The sequence below is a fragment of the Phyllostomus discolor genome, chromosome 6, assembly GCF_004126475.2.
Source record: "Phyllostomus discolor isolate MPI-MPIP mPhyDis1 chromosome 6, mPhyDis1.pri.v3, whole genome shotgun sequence".
Lineage (NCBI taxonomy): Eukaryota > Metazoa > Chordata > Mammalia > Chiroptera > Phyllostomidae > Phyllostomus > Phyllostomus discolor.
Genome location: NC_040908.2, coordinates 45256843 through 45274392, shown reverse-complemented (window position 1 = coordinate 45274392; position 17550 = coordinate 45256843).

Below are 17550 nucleotides of genomic sequence, written 5' to 3'. Positions count from 1 at the left end.
TCCTAGCCAGTGTGCCTGGACCCTGGGAAAAGGCCTTACTCTGAGCTGTGCCCTGAAGAGGGGCCTGTGCATCACAAATACATGCATACAAAATACGTTCGGGAATTCATGGGCCTTCATTCAGTCATGCAGGATCTGATGCCCAGTGCTGGCCCAGCATGATCTTAAACATCCACATTGTAATGACACGCTTTTCCACCTCTGTTCCGAAGTCTTCCACACAAAGGCAGTATGTCTCAATGCTAGGAAGTTTTGTGGGTTGTGCTCTTGCTGACTTCAGAGACAGTATGTCAAATGTAGGCATTATTTAAGCAACTAGAGCATTTAGGGAGAAAGAAGACAAATTAACTTGTCAAATCCTTCCTGCATGAGAGTATGAATGCAATAGACTCTTGCATAGCGAAGTATCATTTCTAAATATTCATTTTCTTGCTTGTACTTGTTTTCCAGTTTATAATTCCTCCAAGTTACAGTTTTGAAAGAATATTTTTCAGCATTAAACAAATCACAATTTTTAAAAATGCGTGTATATGAGAATGTACACCTACATGTAACATGCCAGAAATACAATGTGAAGTTCTTCTATTAGTGTATAAATCTAGATACTGTTTTAAGAGGTGATGATAATTGCAATATCAATGTTAATAATCTATAAGAAGAAGCTAAAATTATTTACACTCATTTTTTAATCATCACCTGAGGACATGTTTATTGTTATTAGAGAGGGGGAGAGAGAGAGATCAATGTGAGAGAAACATCAATCAGTTGCTTCCCATACGTGCTCCAACAGGAGATTGAACCCGCAGCCTGGATATGTGCCCTGATCCGGAAATCAAACCCACAACCTTGTGGTGTATAGGATGATGCTCCAACCAACTGAGCCACTCGGCCAGGGCTGTAGTAATTTTGAATAATAATTTATCATAAACAATTGTTTAAATAATTCAAACATGCTATAAAACATTCTTATTTAATTTCTAAATCTAAGTGTTGATATAAGAATTTTATTGGCAATCCAAGATGTCCTTGCCACAGCAGAGTAAAATTTTCACAACTGAAGTGAATAAAACACTCTCTAATGACTGCAGTGAGGAAGAAAGGTTGTCAAATTTGGCATTATTGGCAGTAGTACCCAAATTATGCAAAATCTTGATTATAGCAAGTAACATAATTAGTGGTTTTGTGAAGTGAAAATAAGAAATATACTTTATGGGAAATATATAATAATTTATGTCTTAGTTATTTATGTCTTAGTATTGTTACTCATCCAATACCATTGAACCATCAGTAGAATACTCAGATAATGCAATAATTGAGTATACTAGTCTTTCGTATTTTGCCAACATTCACTGATCTAAAAACGTTAGCTTTATATTCTATTTCATTGTTGTAAATGAACATAAGTCAAGGTTTGAGAGGTTTGAGAAGGAAATATGGCTTATTTAACAGTCTATTAACTTGATTTAGACCCTTTAAATATTTAGTCATAAAATATATGGTTCTCAATTTGTACTCTTGCCCCAGGCTCTGCAAATTTTAGGCATGGACCTGTTGCTGGTTCCTTCACAGTATAAGCCCTCTTCTATCCAGCCTTTCTCTTTTCCCCGACAACCTACACTTGGGAAACATTGCAACATAGCCAGTTGACTTGTCAATCTGAGCCCTTGCTTTCTCTGTTTTAACCTTCCAACCCTCTTTTGATAGGAAAATCCCAAGCAGAGAACCTGGTCCTCTCTAGTATCTGTAAGATACCTAATGAATTTAAATATAGAAATAGATGCAAGTTTATGTGTTTATTTAAATTATTTGTATTTGTAGCATATATGTGGTTTTATCAGAATTTTCTGTTTGATGAATTCATAGATGACAATCCTAAAATGAATAAAAAAAGTTCACGTTCAAAATGTTAGATCAAGTGCATTTTAAAAGTAATCATGATTTTCTACAACTTGCTTCTTAAAAAAATCTATCCAAGATGGGACTAACTCTGTGTTTCCCCCTCAAGGGTCCTTCCCTTATGTACGTTGCTGGTTTCAAGTGAGTTCAAGCCTTGCAGCTTTCTTGCAAGCCTTCTGAACTCATTTTTAATAGATTGGTAGTTCTGAGAGTTTTATTTCTCTTTTATCTCCATTCCTACCTTTCACACCAGCTCTATTAAGCAAATTTTAGTCTTACAAAAAAAAAACTGACATAGTAAAGCATGTAAGCAAATAACATGTTAGTCTCAGGAAGGCAGTGTAAGGACAAAAATGGAAGAGGGATCCCAGGTTGGTGCTGCTGAGAATGGGTGAGGCTTAAGAGTCCACACAGAGCATCTCAACTCCAGAATGAGCCTTTTGCTTCGCTGGCTGAAGGCAGATCGTGGCACAGTTTGATCTGGCTCCCTGCTTCCTGACTGCTCCTCAATTTTGCTAAAGGCACAACTGACCAGGAGAAAAAGGCTGAAACCCACAACGGGGAAAAGAAGATAAAAAGAATGAGAGAGAGTTCATCATTTGGGAATGTACCTGAAGCTTGTCATTCAAGGATAATTAGACTGTGGTGAGAGGCATGAAAGGCAGTATCCTCATTGAACAGCTTGTTTTATTTTTTTCTCACTAGAATTTGGTTTAAGGGAGAAATGTGACCTCCCAAAACCAACATCAACCATGCTAGCATCTCTTTCAAATACATAAATTCCAAAACTAAGGGAAATGACCCCAGGGTAGAAAAATGCATGCCATGTCATAAGGGATTATTTCCTCTTCACTTGTAAGAGGTCAGACATGATTAATATCTACCCTAACCCAAAAGGAATAATGGTAACACAAGGAAGGGCTCTCCAAATTCTGCAGGCCTCACCTGAGCTAAACAACTTCTCTGATGGACACTGATAATGCTGAAATACCATTTCTCTGGAATGTGAACCATTTTTGCTCACAGCTAAAAAGTGTATGAAATATGGCATGAGTGGCAGGACAGTATATCCTTTAAGATGATGACAAGGTTAGGTTTGTGTCAGGGTCTCACACTCTTGCCTGAGGGGAGGAAAGGGAAGAGGGAGATGGTATGAGACATTTATCTGATTCCATTGAGTCCTTAACTAAAAATTCGATTCTTTAGATTTTTAATATGTGCTCCCTTTTGTTCTCTGGATATTGGAATGTGCTCAGCATTGCAGGAGCATTCTTTGGTGGTTAATGAAATCATGGTGACCTGGGACTGGTCCCATCTCAATTTATTTGCAAGGCTAGCACTGCACTTTATTGTAAAAATGTTCTCTTACTTTTATTATTCTCCTGGCAATATTTATTTATGGAGTAGAGAACTTTATCTCCCCCTCCCCGTATTCACACATGCACACACAGAGACAGCTCTGGTAGGGTTTGTGGGATATTCAAATACCTGTATATGAAAGCAAAAATCTTCAGAAAGAAGATACAGCAACATGATACAATAATGAAAACAGTTTCGAATACAAGTGCTAACTCTTTTTTCTCTTAGTCCTTGTGCAGATATCATATCATTCTTGGTAGTGATTAGTACTAGTTTTCTATAAATGACTCCTACTCTCTACCAGGTTGCTAGGTTTCAATAGCTTAAAATTATTGAGCCAGTTGGTCAATATGAAGAAGTCTCAGTTCAGAAGTGAACAATTTCTAGATGAGTTATTTATCTAAAAGTAATGAAACCTCTTAAAAGTATAAGAGATTTATTTACTTATAATCTATTTTATCATGTACTACAACACAGTATATAATCAGACTGGAACCAGATGTAGTATTTAAGTCTCAGATGTTACTAGATAAATAGGGAAAAGTATTTAACTTCTCTGTGTCTCAGTTTTCTCACCTGAAAACTGGGGACATTAATGACAGTACTAACCTCATGGATTTGTTATATAAATTAAAATAATTAATATGTGTTAGGCACTTAGAGCTGTGTCTGGCATATAGCAAGTGCTATGGGTTTGTTAAATAAAAATCATATATATTGACCACAATTAGATATGTACACTCTTTTCAAGTGCTAAGAATAGTGCCTGGCATACAGCAACTACTATGTGCATTGACCAGTATGATGCAAATTAGAAAACTTATCTTCCATGAACCACACACTGCATTGGTGTTGGAGAGGACAACAAAAAATGTGGAAGGACAGAAAATTGACCTTTATTTTGCACCTACTATGTTCCAGGTACCTTATTGTACACCAACATTGATATTGTCTCTGACAGTTTTACTAGAACCAAATACAGTGCAACTAAAGCAATTTTACAGAAGAGGAGATAAAACTCAGGAAGATGCACTGTAAGATGAATCATAAGAACATGAAGCAAATGAAGCCTGGAGAACTCTGGTTTGTGGAACTCTGAAATACAAACGTATTCTGCTAGATTTTATTGTCTTTCATAGTTTAGGTCCTCAAGGAACTAGCAATTTAGTGGGGTAAATAAATAATTATGTACATGTGGGACGGTCACAAACGTCAGAACAAAAATACAAGGTGTGTATGAGCACAGCAAAGGCGGAGGCATCTGATTGGAGAGAATGGAGGGGGAATTTAGAACAAAGATGACATTTGTTCTCAACACCTGGGAAGAGGGAAAGAGTATTCAATGACCACTGGCTACAGAGCATGCTCAGCTTTGAGCATTTAGTGCCCACAAAGGGCAGGATGTAGTGAAAAACGTGGGAGGAGCAACACTGAACCTGGTCTTGGGGAGGGCAGGGTGAAGGGAAAAGCCCAGAGGAAAAGCTGGAGGTCACCATGGAAAATATCACCAACAAACATTTGCCCCTTGGAATCTTTAGCTATAAAATATATTTCAAGCCTTAGAGAATGCTGCTGAACATAATCACATGTGCTTTCTCAGACTCGATTGCCCATTTCTTTACGAAGATGCTCTTGTCTCTTGGTCCACTGTGCCCTTGATGACTTTGCTGGGCTTCCCGAGCTGGCTGTAGTCTGGGTTGAAGTCCCAGGACAGCACGGCCTCTCATCCCTCAGGACAGGACCAGTTAGTGCTGAGACACCTCCTTACTTCTAAACTTGGATGAAACACACATTGAGAGGCTTGAGTTTGGCTGCCTGTGAAGCTGCCAAACCTGAGGCTGAAGAGCATAACCCAGAAGTGTAGGGAGTTAGCTCTGCATGAAGTAAACTTTGACCAATGAGGGTGAGTGGGGGGGGGGGGGGGGGTGGAGATGTGGTAGGGATTGAGTCAGGTAAGTTCCCTTTTATTTCTCCTTTCCATGGCTATTATGAGGTGCACTTGAATCCTCGCCTCAGGTTCTGCTTTCTAGAGGACTAGGGCTAAGGTAAGAAAATTGTATTTTTCTACATGTGGGTACTCTTACCTGTCCCCCATTCTCTAGCACTTCTTACATGCACAACCTCTGAAAATCCTGAAAAGTTTTATAAAGAGAGTTTATTAAAATTCAAGACTTTAGACCAAGCCACAGAGTTTTCTGGGGCTTTCATGCACCTTTGATTCAAAGATCTGGTTAAAGACAGAGCTACATTTGAAGATGCTAGTATCATTCTTGAGAAGGACCAGAAAGCAACCCTCTGTTATTAGTTTTGTTAGTGCTCCTGGTAGTTGCCTTTTGAGAAATACAAACAGGTTCATAGATTTACTTACTTGTGCACCAATAATTTGCTAAATTCTTAGCAAGTACTAGAACTCTCCTAAGCATTGAGATAGGGGGATATATGCGTGTGTGTGTGTTCATGCTTATTCATATACCAACCCTGAAGAATTCACAATCAAAGAAAAACTAAAAATAAGACATCACACTCAGAATCTAAATATAGACCTTGTAGGATCCTCAATTTGTTGATCAACCTTAGCTTCTATATCTACTTCACACAGACAAAAGCAGATACCAGTGACTTTTTCTACTTTTTTCTCTTTCTCCTTTTGGAAAATAGAACTCAATTTCCTTCCCTTGCCTCTCTTGATTGTCACTGGGTCTCTCCTGTAACTGATAAAATCAGATTCTTTGCTTTATTTTATTTATTTTTTTTTGGTATTGCTAGCTTCCTGGCTTTGTGTAGCCTGGAATACACTGATAATGCCATAGGTCAGGCTATTACATATATGGCAAAAAGAAATAGAAAAGGCTACTCTGGTTTTTTTTTTTGTCATTAAGGTGGCTTGAGTATCACTGACATAGTGCATTAATCAACATTGTCTTTGTTACACTGAAGCAACAAACAACCCTCATGTCTCAATGGCTTAGCCCAACCCAACCATAATTTCTCATCAACTCATCGCAAGCAGGTTGAAGGGGCTCAGCTCCAAAAGGACAAGTAGGGACTGGGCAGTTTAGTGACTCTACTGGCTGTAGCTGAGCTTTCTGAAATACATGATCTCTTCTTTACCATGTCAGGAGAAGAGAGACAACAAAAAACCCTGTAAGGACTTGAATACAGAAGTGACACATGGCACTTCCATTTATATTTCATTGGCAAGAACTAGCCACAAGCCTCACTGAATAGCAAGGGGAATGGAAAACGGAGAAAGCAAAAAGAATGTTTGGTGAGTACCCGGATCTCTGCCATATCATCCAAATTATGGCTCTAAAATTATAAATGTATCAATCATCACTTTAACTTCTTTGTATGTTTGAGTTTGGTCCTCAACAGGATTAGTGAAGTGCCTAAGTAATAGCAATTTCTAAATATTTTCCTTTTTTCTTTCAACGTCAAACAGGTAGTGTTGCATTCTACGATTCTAAAAAAAAACATTGCTGTAAATAGCAAAGCTCATTATGTGTTAAAATTTAAATCAGCACTAACAAACCTGTTTTTTGATGTAACCGAATTCCCAAAGAGGAAAAATCCTAGATCTCATTCTCAAGATTTTTCTGGGCCTCAGCTACATTGGGGAAACATCTCAAGCCTCCGAAGGGCAGCCCTGTCGCCAGTGGACTCATCTCCTCTAATGTAGTTTGGATAGGCTTAGCATCACTGGGCAAGCCACCTCTGCCTTGTGCAGAATTTGCATTATCTAAAGATCACTCTGTAAGCTATGGTCCATTCGCCTTGGCAAATACTGTTTAAATATAGCATCCATAAATAAATGTTAAATAATTCATGAACATAATTTTGTAAATTCTGCTAGGCCACACCTCTCTGGGGGCATATTTATGAACATGCGTCAGCCCGGAATCAATGTGTCTGCCAAGCTCCTTGCCTCTGAGGCAGAATTCCCACATCTAGCCCAAAATGCTGCAAACGGCTCTGATTCCCCTTCAGTAGTCATCCATCATACTGTCACTTTAATTCAGATGCTGCTACTTGTTTTAATAACATACATCTTACACAAAGAATATTGCTAACACAAGAATCTTGGGGTAGATTTTTACAACCTCATAAAATGGTATTAACCCTCTGATCCCTGATGCTCTTTCCATGCAGCACGGGCTTCTGGACGCTTTCCCTGCCCCCCTCATTCCCTCCGATCTTCCTGATGCTTATCAATAACCTCCGTTCACCGGGGCTAGATAGCACCAGGACCCGTGTCATCAATCACTGCAGTAAAAATATTATTCCTCCAGCAGCCCTGAAGAATTATGGAAAGAATAAAAGTGTTATTGCAGGAATTATTTAGCAAACAATAGATGGATAAAATGTGTTACGGTAAGTGTTAAATTATATCACCTCATTATGGAGAGCTGACTTCAGATAGCGGGAAAGTGGCTTGCTGCCTTTTCTAAGTAGTTCAAAAGAACAATGGGAAAGACCACAAAAGATTCCAAAAGGAAACACCAGTCTATCAAGACTAGGATATTCTCCACTAAGGAGAAATCTGTCTGGGGCAATGATTTGAAATAAAAATCTCCTCCTGGCCTGTTTTGAATATTAACCTGAAATTTGCAGAAGAGCAATGGAGGTTTATATCTAGTTGTTGAATATAAGATGCTATTCTAGGAAAAAGATGATTAAAAAGAGAAAATAGATATGTGACCATGAACGCCCTCCTTTGCCCCCTGCACACTCCTCTAAGCAGGGGTGGGCGAACTGTTTTCATTGGTGAGGGAAATACACATTTTGCAACAGTTAGGTTTCAGTAGGTTCTAGAAAAGTATACCATGCCAATATTTGTAGTCTTTGCCAATGCTGAAAACTAATGTTCCTGAAATGTCAGATTAAGCCAATTACTAAAATCAGGCTTGCATTTTAAATACTATTAAAGATACCTAAACAAGGTTGGAAACCATGTTATTTTTTTTAACCAAGTAGTCTTTTATCAGTTAATGCAGATTTTTTTTTTGGCATAATGTTACACTGGGCTCCTGGGATTCATTTGATCAACATGATTAAATTATTTCCTTACTCAGCTAGAAGGAAATTACTAGTTACCAGACATTATGTGTCTGTTAATTATGTGCAATAAGGCTCTCTTCTATCACACCAGCTCCTGCATTCATGTTCTGCGCATTTGAAAGGCATTATCATTAAAAAAATTTAAATATTGAAAATGGACAGCTATAATTTTGTTTCATCTATTTAATAAATAAGTAATCTGTGAAATCAGTGGTAGAAAGTGTCTCTTTGCTCTTTGTGTCAGCACAGACATTCTTAAGAACACACTGAAAGATCCTTTTGATTTCTCTCTTCACAAAAGAGTATTTCCCTGTCAGCTTTCCAGGGCAATGGCCAAGTCCTCTAGTGCCGAAGAGAGTGAATATGAGCATTGCCAAAAACAAAAAATCTGTGATTGTGTGGCTCTCCAAAGTACAGTCTGCTCACCTGGGGAGGGTGGAGGTGCCAAATTTGCATTTCCTCTTGTAGTTCAATCTACAATCTAAGGTTTCAAAAGATTTTTTTTTTCCAAAAAGAGAGACAACATATGGTAGCTGAGAGGCCTTATTTTGTCTTCTAATGAAATGATGTGCTTCTGTTTCATATTAAAGTGTTAATCGGTCTGAAATTAGGTCTCGCAAAAAGAATAGTGCTTTTAAAATACTTAATATGATTTATTTTCTGCAGTCAAAACCAGATGACTTTTATTTTTGTATCAAAAAGAGAAAGTGGAAAGCAAGCTCTTCCTCCCCCATGCCCCCACACTTCCCCCATCGTCCCAGGCTTGGGACCCAGATCCAATAACAGGTTTATAGAACAGAAAGCTCTTTAGAGTCGGAGCTTGCACTGAAGCCTAGAAGGTTTTGTTTGAGTTTGAGAATCTTCATAGGTTTATGAAATCTCAACAAATATTTCAAAGAAGGAAGTTTCACATTTGAAGTTAGGTGATCCTATTAGGCGCTGAGAGACGGCGCCTTTGTTGTGGGCCCAGGCACCATTTCCTGTAAGATAGAGCCGTGTCCCCCTAATATGCCAAGACATCACTTTCATGCCAGAAACAGATAGGGCTGAACTTGTTTCATGCACTTTGGCTTTCATTGTTAATAATGAATGAAGAAAGTTCAGAGGAGAGGAGCTAAGTGGATACTGGGCTTTAAAAGAATGAATTTTAACTAGCAACATGCCAAACCAGTCAGAAACCACTTAGATGGCCAGGAAAAAGAACACAAAGAAAAAACTCATCCCGGAGGTCTGTCCACAGCCATCACTTTGTGCGGAGCCCACAGCTGTGACATTCGTGAGTCTTCTTGGAGAAGATTCCAGCAGCTTTGGGGTCCTGTGGTGTGTGTGCCACCAAGGCCTGAGAGTTTTGAACCAGGAAGTGCAAAATGGGAATCTTTTTCTGTCCTCTGAGAAGAGGAGGCATAGAAACAGGAACAAGAAAGGTGATTAATATAATTTTAAACTTCAACAGATAATGAATTTGAACTTTTCAAAGTCAAACCAACACTTGAAACTGCAGAATATTTTAATTTTCCTCTTCCTCTCTTCTTCTTTCTTAGCTTTTTCCTTCCTTCCTTATTTCTTCTTTCATTCCTTCTATTTTTTATTCTCCTTTTCCTCCCCTTTGCTTTCTTTCTCTTCTTTTCTTCCTTCCTTCCCTTCATTCCTTGACTTAATTTGCATTTGACTTTCTGGACAAAGACTTCAATAACAAGGGAACATGCTCTGAAGATCATGTATATAGTATTCATTTTTTAATTCAATCAACATTCACTAAGTGCTCTTTCCTGCCAGACATCTGGTAGTCACTCAGGAGAGCAGAGTGAACAAAACCCAGTCCCCTCTCTCATGGAGCAAAGAACCCAGGAATCTTAGAATCTAAGCTACTGGGGTCAATGCTTTTTTTTCAGCTGACTTTCCTATGTCATCTACAGCACAACTTGTGAGGATGAGCACTGACCATCTGTTTCATCAGTTCATCATCAAAGATTTCAGTACATTTGGTAGACTTGACATCTAAAACAAGGAAACAGACATATTAGAAACTGACAATTTAGAAAAAAATTTCAACAGTAAGGAATAAAACCACATGATTTGGGAGTTTAAATGGAAATTTGATTTATCCAGAAAGTCAGATTCTCTGAGCAACACAGGTGAGGTTTGCTTACCTGTGGGTAGAGAGTAGAAGGCCCTACATTGGTAACTCAGGACTTGGCAATTACAGCTCATCACCATGGGTATTCTAAGTGACCTTGAATACTTCTGTCTATGATTATCAATAGCCTGATCCATCATAATGGCTGTTTTGTCACCTGCTATAGAAATCAATAAAAATGCTACACAAATAGAATTAATTACACTAGCATCTTTTGGTAGTCAACAGCCCTTATCAATTTAAATTCTGAGCCTTCAAAACCAAGTTTTAGAAAAGTGTTCCTCGATCTTTCATCACATATAAATCGCACATTCTCAGTTTATAGGGGTGCCTTAATTTTAGGCACTTTCTCGAGATGCTAAAGCTGCTATTCTAGCATTCAAATCAAAGCATCCTTCTTGACAGCCAATTTGCTGGGAGGAAGATTTCACTTTAGTTGCCAGAATTTGCTTCAAATATTCTCCCAGACACATCCAGACAATATGTCTGGATGTAATGTAAGGCAGCCAGCCTTACAAATAGTCACACTCTAATTTTTCAAACTGTAATATGAAACCCAAAACACAAATTTGAAAGAATATACACATCCCTATGTTCATTGCAATGTTATTTACAATAATCAAGATTTGGTAACAGCCCAAGTGCCCATCAGTAGATGAGTAGACAAAAAGGCTGTGGTACATTTACACAATAGAATATTATTCAGCCATAAAAAGAAGAAAATCTTACCTTTTGCAACAGCATAGATGGACTTGGGGATTATTTTAATAGTGAAATAAGCCAGTCATTGAAAGGCAAATACCATATGATTTCACTTACATTTGGAATTTAAAAACAAAAAAAAAACTAACAAATAAAATAGAAACAGACTCAGAGACACAGAGAACAGACTGATAGCTGTCAGAGGGGAGGGACTTGGGGGTTGAATGAAAAGGTGAAAGGATTAAGCAATAAACACCCCTCATAGACACAGACAACGGTATGGTGATTCCCAGAAGGAAAGGGGGGTGAAGGGAGGAAGCAGAGGGCAAAAGCGATGAATGGTGATGGAAGGAGACTTGACTTGGGGTGGTGAACACAGTGCAATATTCAGATTATGTACTGTAGAATTGTACATGAAAAAATATGTACTTGAAACCTACATAATTTTATTGATAAATGTCACCCCAATAAATTCAATAAAAGTCTAAAAAACTGTGATATGATCTGATTTAATCATTTTACCATCTTCAAAAACCAGGCTGGTACAGATGGACCATGAAATAATTATTAACTTGTACATGTTGCCAGGCTACAAAATATAAGATACAACCCATTTACTGTATTTTACATGTATGATGTGCACCCACATTTTTGTACACATTATACATGTAATTATTATACCCATTATACCCATGGTATGTAATAATTATACTTATGTATAATGTGCTCCTTATTTTCCCCTCAAAAATTTAGACAAAATGTGTGCATTATACATGGCAAAATATGGTAGCTTTGTTTTCCTATTAATTGAATCAACCAGTGTTGGCCTCAGTCAAATCCATAGACTTGCCCTGAAAGCCTTGCCAATTATGACTTTACTTGTAAACCCACTCCCATTTGCAAAATTTGATGACTAACTGTCTTTGTGTATCTGAAGTTGACCTAAAGCTTTAAGAAGGCAGAACTCAACTCAGTGCATACATTTATGATTCTTAGTGTAGAGTCATTCTTATGTTTGGTAAAATTGACCTCTCAGCTTTTGCTATCTCACATATCTTAACAACCAATACTAGAGAGTCTTTTTCCCTGGCTTGTGTATTTCCTGATGTGTTTTGAATTTGGGATCTTATGGTCCTCCCTCTCTGGAGATTCATCTTGCATATCTAATTAGAAAGTCCCTTTATTTCCCTTAGCATAATAATGCTCTGTTCTCTTTCATTGTTTCTCCAGTTTGGAGTTAACTATGTAGTACTTGGATTTTTGCTTTACAATCTCTTGAAAAATTACCCCTTCCTTGTTAAAGACACTATTGGTAATGCTTTTGCCTTCTCTCTGCTTTTTGGTACCTAGAAAATTCCCTTGAGTTAACTAGCCCAGCCTTTAGTTGAAAGTTGTTCTTTATCTATTTTTAGAAGTTAAAGAGTCCCAGGTTGACGAGGGAGAGGAAGAGACAGACTCATGCACTCCTTGTGTGAGTGTATCTAGCACAAACTTTCATGTAGGCAATCTCACAGTATACATTAAACCTGAAAACCACATTGGCCCTTTGCACAAGTGATTTTATTTCTTGCATTGGCCAAAGGAAACAGTCCTTCAGTGTTCAGAAATGTACAGAACAACATTGTTCATAATAACAAGAATGAGAAAATTTAGCTGTTTATCGATGGATTAGTGAAATAAGTTTTCTATATTAATATGACAGCATGGTAGGTAGCATTAATGATATGCATAAAGATAAGTATTCACTGACATTAACTATACCTATGATATGTTAAATACAGATTGCAAAACACTCCTCTATGTTTGATCAATCTACTATTTATCTATTTACATGATCTTTAACTATTATTTTATCTCTTCATTTAGAGCAAATAATGGTTACTTATAGTTGATGAAAGTGTGGCTATTTTGCATAGATACACTTCTCAATTTTTTAAATGAAATATGTATTGCTTGATGATTTTTTTTAAAGCAACAATGCTTGAAGGAAAATAAGAAGACCACTGGCCAACGCAGGTTTATGGACACATACCAAGTATTGGCCTACTCACCACTGGAGAGTGGTCCCATCCACTCCCCACCATTATCCTTTCAGGCATAGGGTACATACATTGTGTACAGAGTACCTGGTGCTTTTTATCAGTGCATTATGTGGAAGAGGCCCTGAATTGAATGAATGAAATTATCTCTCTAGTACACTTTGTACTTTGAGTCACATAATTATTAAGAATAAAGAATGCATTAAATACTGGTTGGCGTAGCTCAGTGGATTGAGGCAGGCTGCGAACCAAAGTATCGCAGGTTCAATTCCCAGTCAGGGCACATGCCTGGGTTGCAGGCCATGGCCCCAGCAACCGCATATTGATGTTCTCTCTCTCTTTCTCCCTCCCGCCTTCTCTAACAATATAATAATAAATAAATCTTTACAATTTAAAAAGTATAAAAATAATGCATTAAATAAATAATGAATGGTATAACTTAGGTCTTTAACATGCATATGGCAGATTGAATTATGGTTCCCAATTCTTCACCATTGCCACATCCACATCCTCTGCCATATGACTGCATAGTTCCCCAGAGACAGGGCCACCTGCTGACCTGAATATAACTTTATATATGTCTGCCCATATGATATTAGCAAACATAACACAAGCAGAGGTTTGAAATGAGCATGCACACTTCAGTTTTCTCCCCTTGGGTTTCTGTCATCACCATAAGGAAGTAATGCCTTGGCTACTTCTCTGGTCCAATGAGCATGAGAAACATATGGAGAAGATTTGTACCCAATCTATAATTTTGAGCCTTGCCCAGCTGAGCACAGACTCATTCAGTCAACCATCTTCCCCATGCCAGCCCTACAGCTCATGCATGAATGAGAATAAATGGTCTTGTTTTAATCTACTGAGTTTGGGGATGGTTTGTTACAAAGCATAATTATGGAATTAGCTGACCAATGCAATGTATTTACTATATATTAAATTTTATTATATTAATAGTTAGGTATGATGTAGTAAAAACTTGATTTAAAAAGTATAATTCCAAGTATTGCAATGATCTTATCATAAGTTTGCATGAGAAATCAATAATGATTCTGTATTTGGGAGAAATTAACAAGGAAAGTCTGACATTTAATAGCAAAAAACAACTGAGCATTCTCCTGAAAGTCATTTCAGGCAAAGTGAGACATCAGTTAAGCTTGACTCATCAGAGGCAAGGATCAGTTCCAAACAGGGTATAGTGCCTACACATGCTCACCATTTACTCCTACATATTCAGGTTTAAGTCCCTGAGAGAGAATGTGGAAGCAGTAGTGATACATTGAGTGGAATACCCAGAAGCACAGAGTATAAAAAAATGAGTGGGATAAGAAAAAAAAAAAGGTAGTAACTGGTTAATCACAACCATGTTTGTGTGGGAATATATATGAGACACCCTCTAGGGTTTCCCAAAATTTGAGACAAACAACATTGCAGAAGGTGTGCTCTCATAAAAGTGGTGACAAGACCCTGTACGAAATGTGGTTTATTATTGTTTAACATGACTTTATTTATGAAGACGCCATTTGTTCTCATAGGCCTAGTGAGGCATCAGGAAATTCAAGCGATATGGGTGTCGTTTCACACCAGCAAGTGGAGACAAGACCCCATCATACTGCTGCCAAATGGAGTGTTCCGCTTGAGTTTATAACTAGTTCAAAATATCCAAAAAGACATTCTAGAAGTTTGATCAAATGGAATTCTCTTTTAATGTTTTTGAACTTGCAATGAAAATTGCTGTTCACAAGACCATAGTGACTCAAAAAATAAAGAGTAACATAGGGTAGCCAGAGAGAGAAATCAAAGCATCACTAAAGGTGTTCTGCATCTGAGAAACATCAAGTAAAAATTGGAAGAAAATAGCTGTTACTTTTTTCCATAAATTGAAAACAGAACTGCCTTGTCTTTATTTGAAACACTTTCTATAAAATAGTGGCAGTAGACTGATTTAACATGCTCTAGTGGTTTCTATTGAACTTCTACTTTCAAAAAAATATATCTGTCTGTTTTGGTAAGATTTGAATGGGCCATAAGTATGTGGACACCAAAATTAAAATGCTACCGAAACTTTGACCAATTGTTTTAATATACATCAAACAATGTGCATTAATCCTTTTATAGTCTTTTTGATCTACTCTATCTGCATGTTAATCATTTTCTTGTTGTGCCAATATTGTTTGCATAACAGTAGGTTTATAATTTATGTTTTTTATTAAAAGGTGTCTGTGGAAAAGAGATTACCATGACTCTTCAGAAAATTATATTTTTAATCAGCTGTAGAAATTCATAGTACTTTCCTACATATGGGACATCTTATTACAATGATCCAAACAGGCCAAAGTCAACAAATAATCTGTCTGTCTATTGTTAATTCTTAGAAGAACAAACATATGTTTTGAACATCGTTATTGCTAAATTAGCACAAGCAATCAGGCATTCCAGGAGAATAAATAAAAATGCAGAACACTATAGTATAATTACTATTTGCATTTAAATTGTGTGCTATACTTTTCTAACATCATGTAATAATAGTAAAGTCTAACATTTACTGAATTCTTTCCCTGTCAGTAAATAAGAGGATTATCTCAGTTAATCTTCACAATAACCTCATGATAAGGACACTATTATTATAGTATAATATTTTGCATATGAAGAAAACTGATGTTTGGAGAGACAAAAATCTCCTGTGTAAATTTCTAGAAACTATTCAGCAGAAATAAAGATTTAAGCCTGGCATATATGACTTTATCACCTAAGTTCACAGTATGTTTTATTGACGATCAACTAATATTAGATTTAAATTTTAATTTTGACATCAGAAAGTTCAATTATATCACTAACAAAGAAAATTCCATCATTTTTAAGAAAACAACTTAAAATGTTTTCTTAAAACAACTCTTCAGTAAATACTTCATGAGGAGATTATGAAGGGGGGAACAAAGGATTTATCAAAAACAAAATATATCATTTATATTTTTTCAGTAACATAATGATTATGGATATTTGTTCTTCAAAGTGACTCTTCATTAAATAATTTACTTAAAGTTACTTTCTTAAAGTAGTTTAAAACAAACTTTAAAAGGGCAAGTACCATAGCCCATTAATGTTCAAATTTTCAGGATATAAGTGCCCAAATGATATGAAAAACCTATAGAATGATGATAGATGTACACATTGGAGGTCACAAAGCCTGAAACACATGCATTCATGCATTCATTTCATGGGTATTTATGAACACCTACAATGTGCATTGTTCTGGTGTGAAGATAAAGCAATAGGCATGTCAGGCACAACTGTGCCTGCATGGAGCTTACATGCTAGTAGGGAGATGGAAAAACAAACAAAAAATGTTCAACTTTTTATAGTAATAAGTACTATGATGAAAAATAGAGGAGGTGAAGAGAGTGATGGAAGTGATAAAATTACAGCTTTATTAGGTGAAAGGCTGTGATGTCATAGCTTTTATAAGTTAAACTCTCAAGAAGCAGAGCAGTGTAATGTCAATCTTAGTGCTACTCTCATCCAAGGTGCTGTAGGGGTCTTGGTTGATTGACAAACTGCATTACTAACTGATTACTCCCTGTGAACAAATATGTAAAACTGATAGAATTCACAAGTCTTTCTCACGTGGATTTTACTAAAGAAATGGAAGAAATAACATACACACATACTAGAGTAAAGGGAGGAGGAAAGATCATCTCTATTGCACCCATCTTGAAAGGTAGTTCAATCAGCTATTCAGAAGGGATGGTCCCTGGAGGCAGGAATAAGGTGGGATAAGGCAGGCTTATGGGGGAGGAAAATATTGAGTTTAGGCTTTAGAAATGGGTTAGAATTTGATTAGGCAGTAGTATGCTGCCACAGTAGTAAGACTGTGGGCCTCCTGAGAACAGATTCTAGACCTGTCCTTCACTGCCCTCTCTGTTCATCTCTATATTCCAGAAATCTTCTTCTGGTGAACTGTTCGAAACCATTTCCAGAGCTCTTAGGGAAGGAAGAGGTTGTAAGAAATGTAATGATACAGAGTCTTAGATTAAAATCAAAATATGGGGCTTAGGTTCTTCCAGCCATGGGATCTTGTTCTTGGCACCTAACCTTCCTGAGCTTCAGTTTTCTCATTTGAAAAACAGAAATGGCACAACAATACCTGCCCGGCCTCCTTCTTGGGACCATCGTGGATTTAAATGGGAAACAGTAAAGACAGGGGGATGTTCTTGGGACTGTAAAGTACTATACAGCACTGGGAACTGACAGGCACTATTTCCTAAGGATAAGCAACTCTAACATGTCTTACAAGGGTTTTAGAAGTCACCTCATTATTGTCTCCACCATATGGTGTGTGCAGTTGACTCTTTTTGCAAT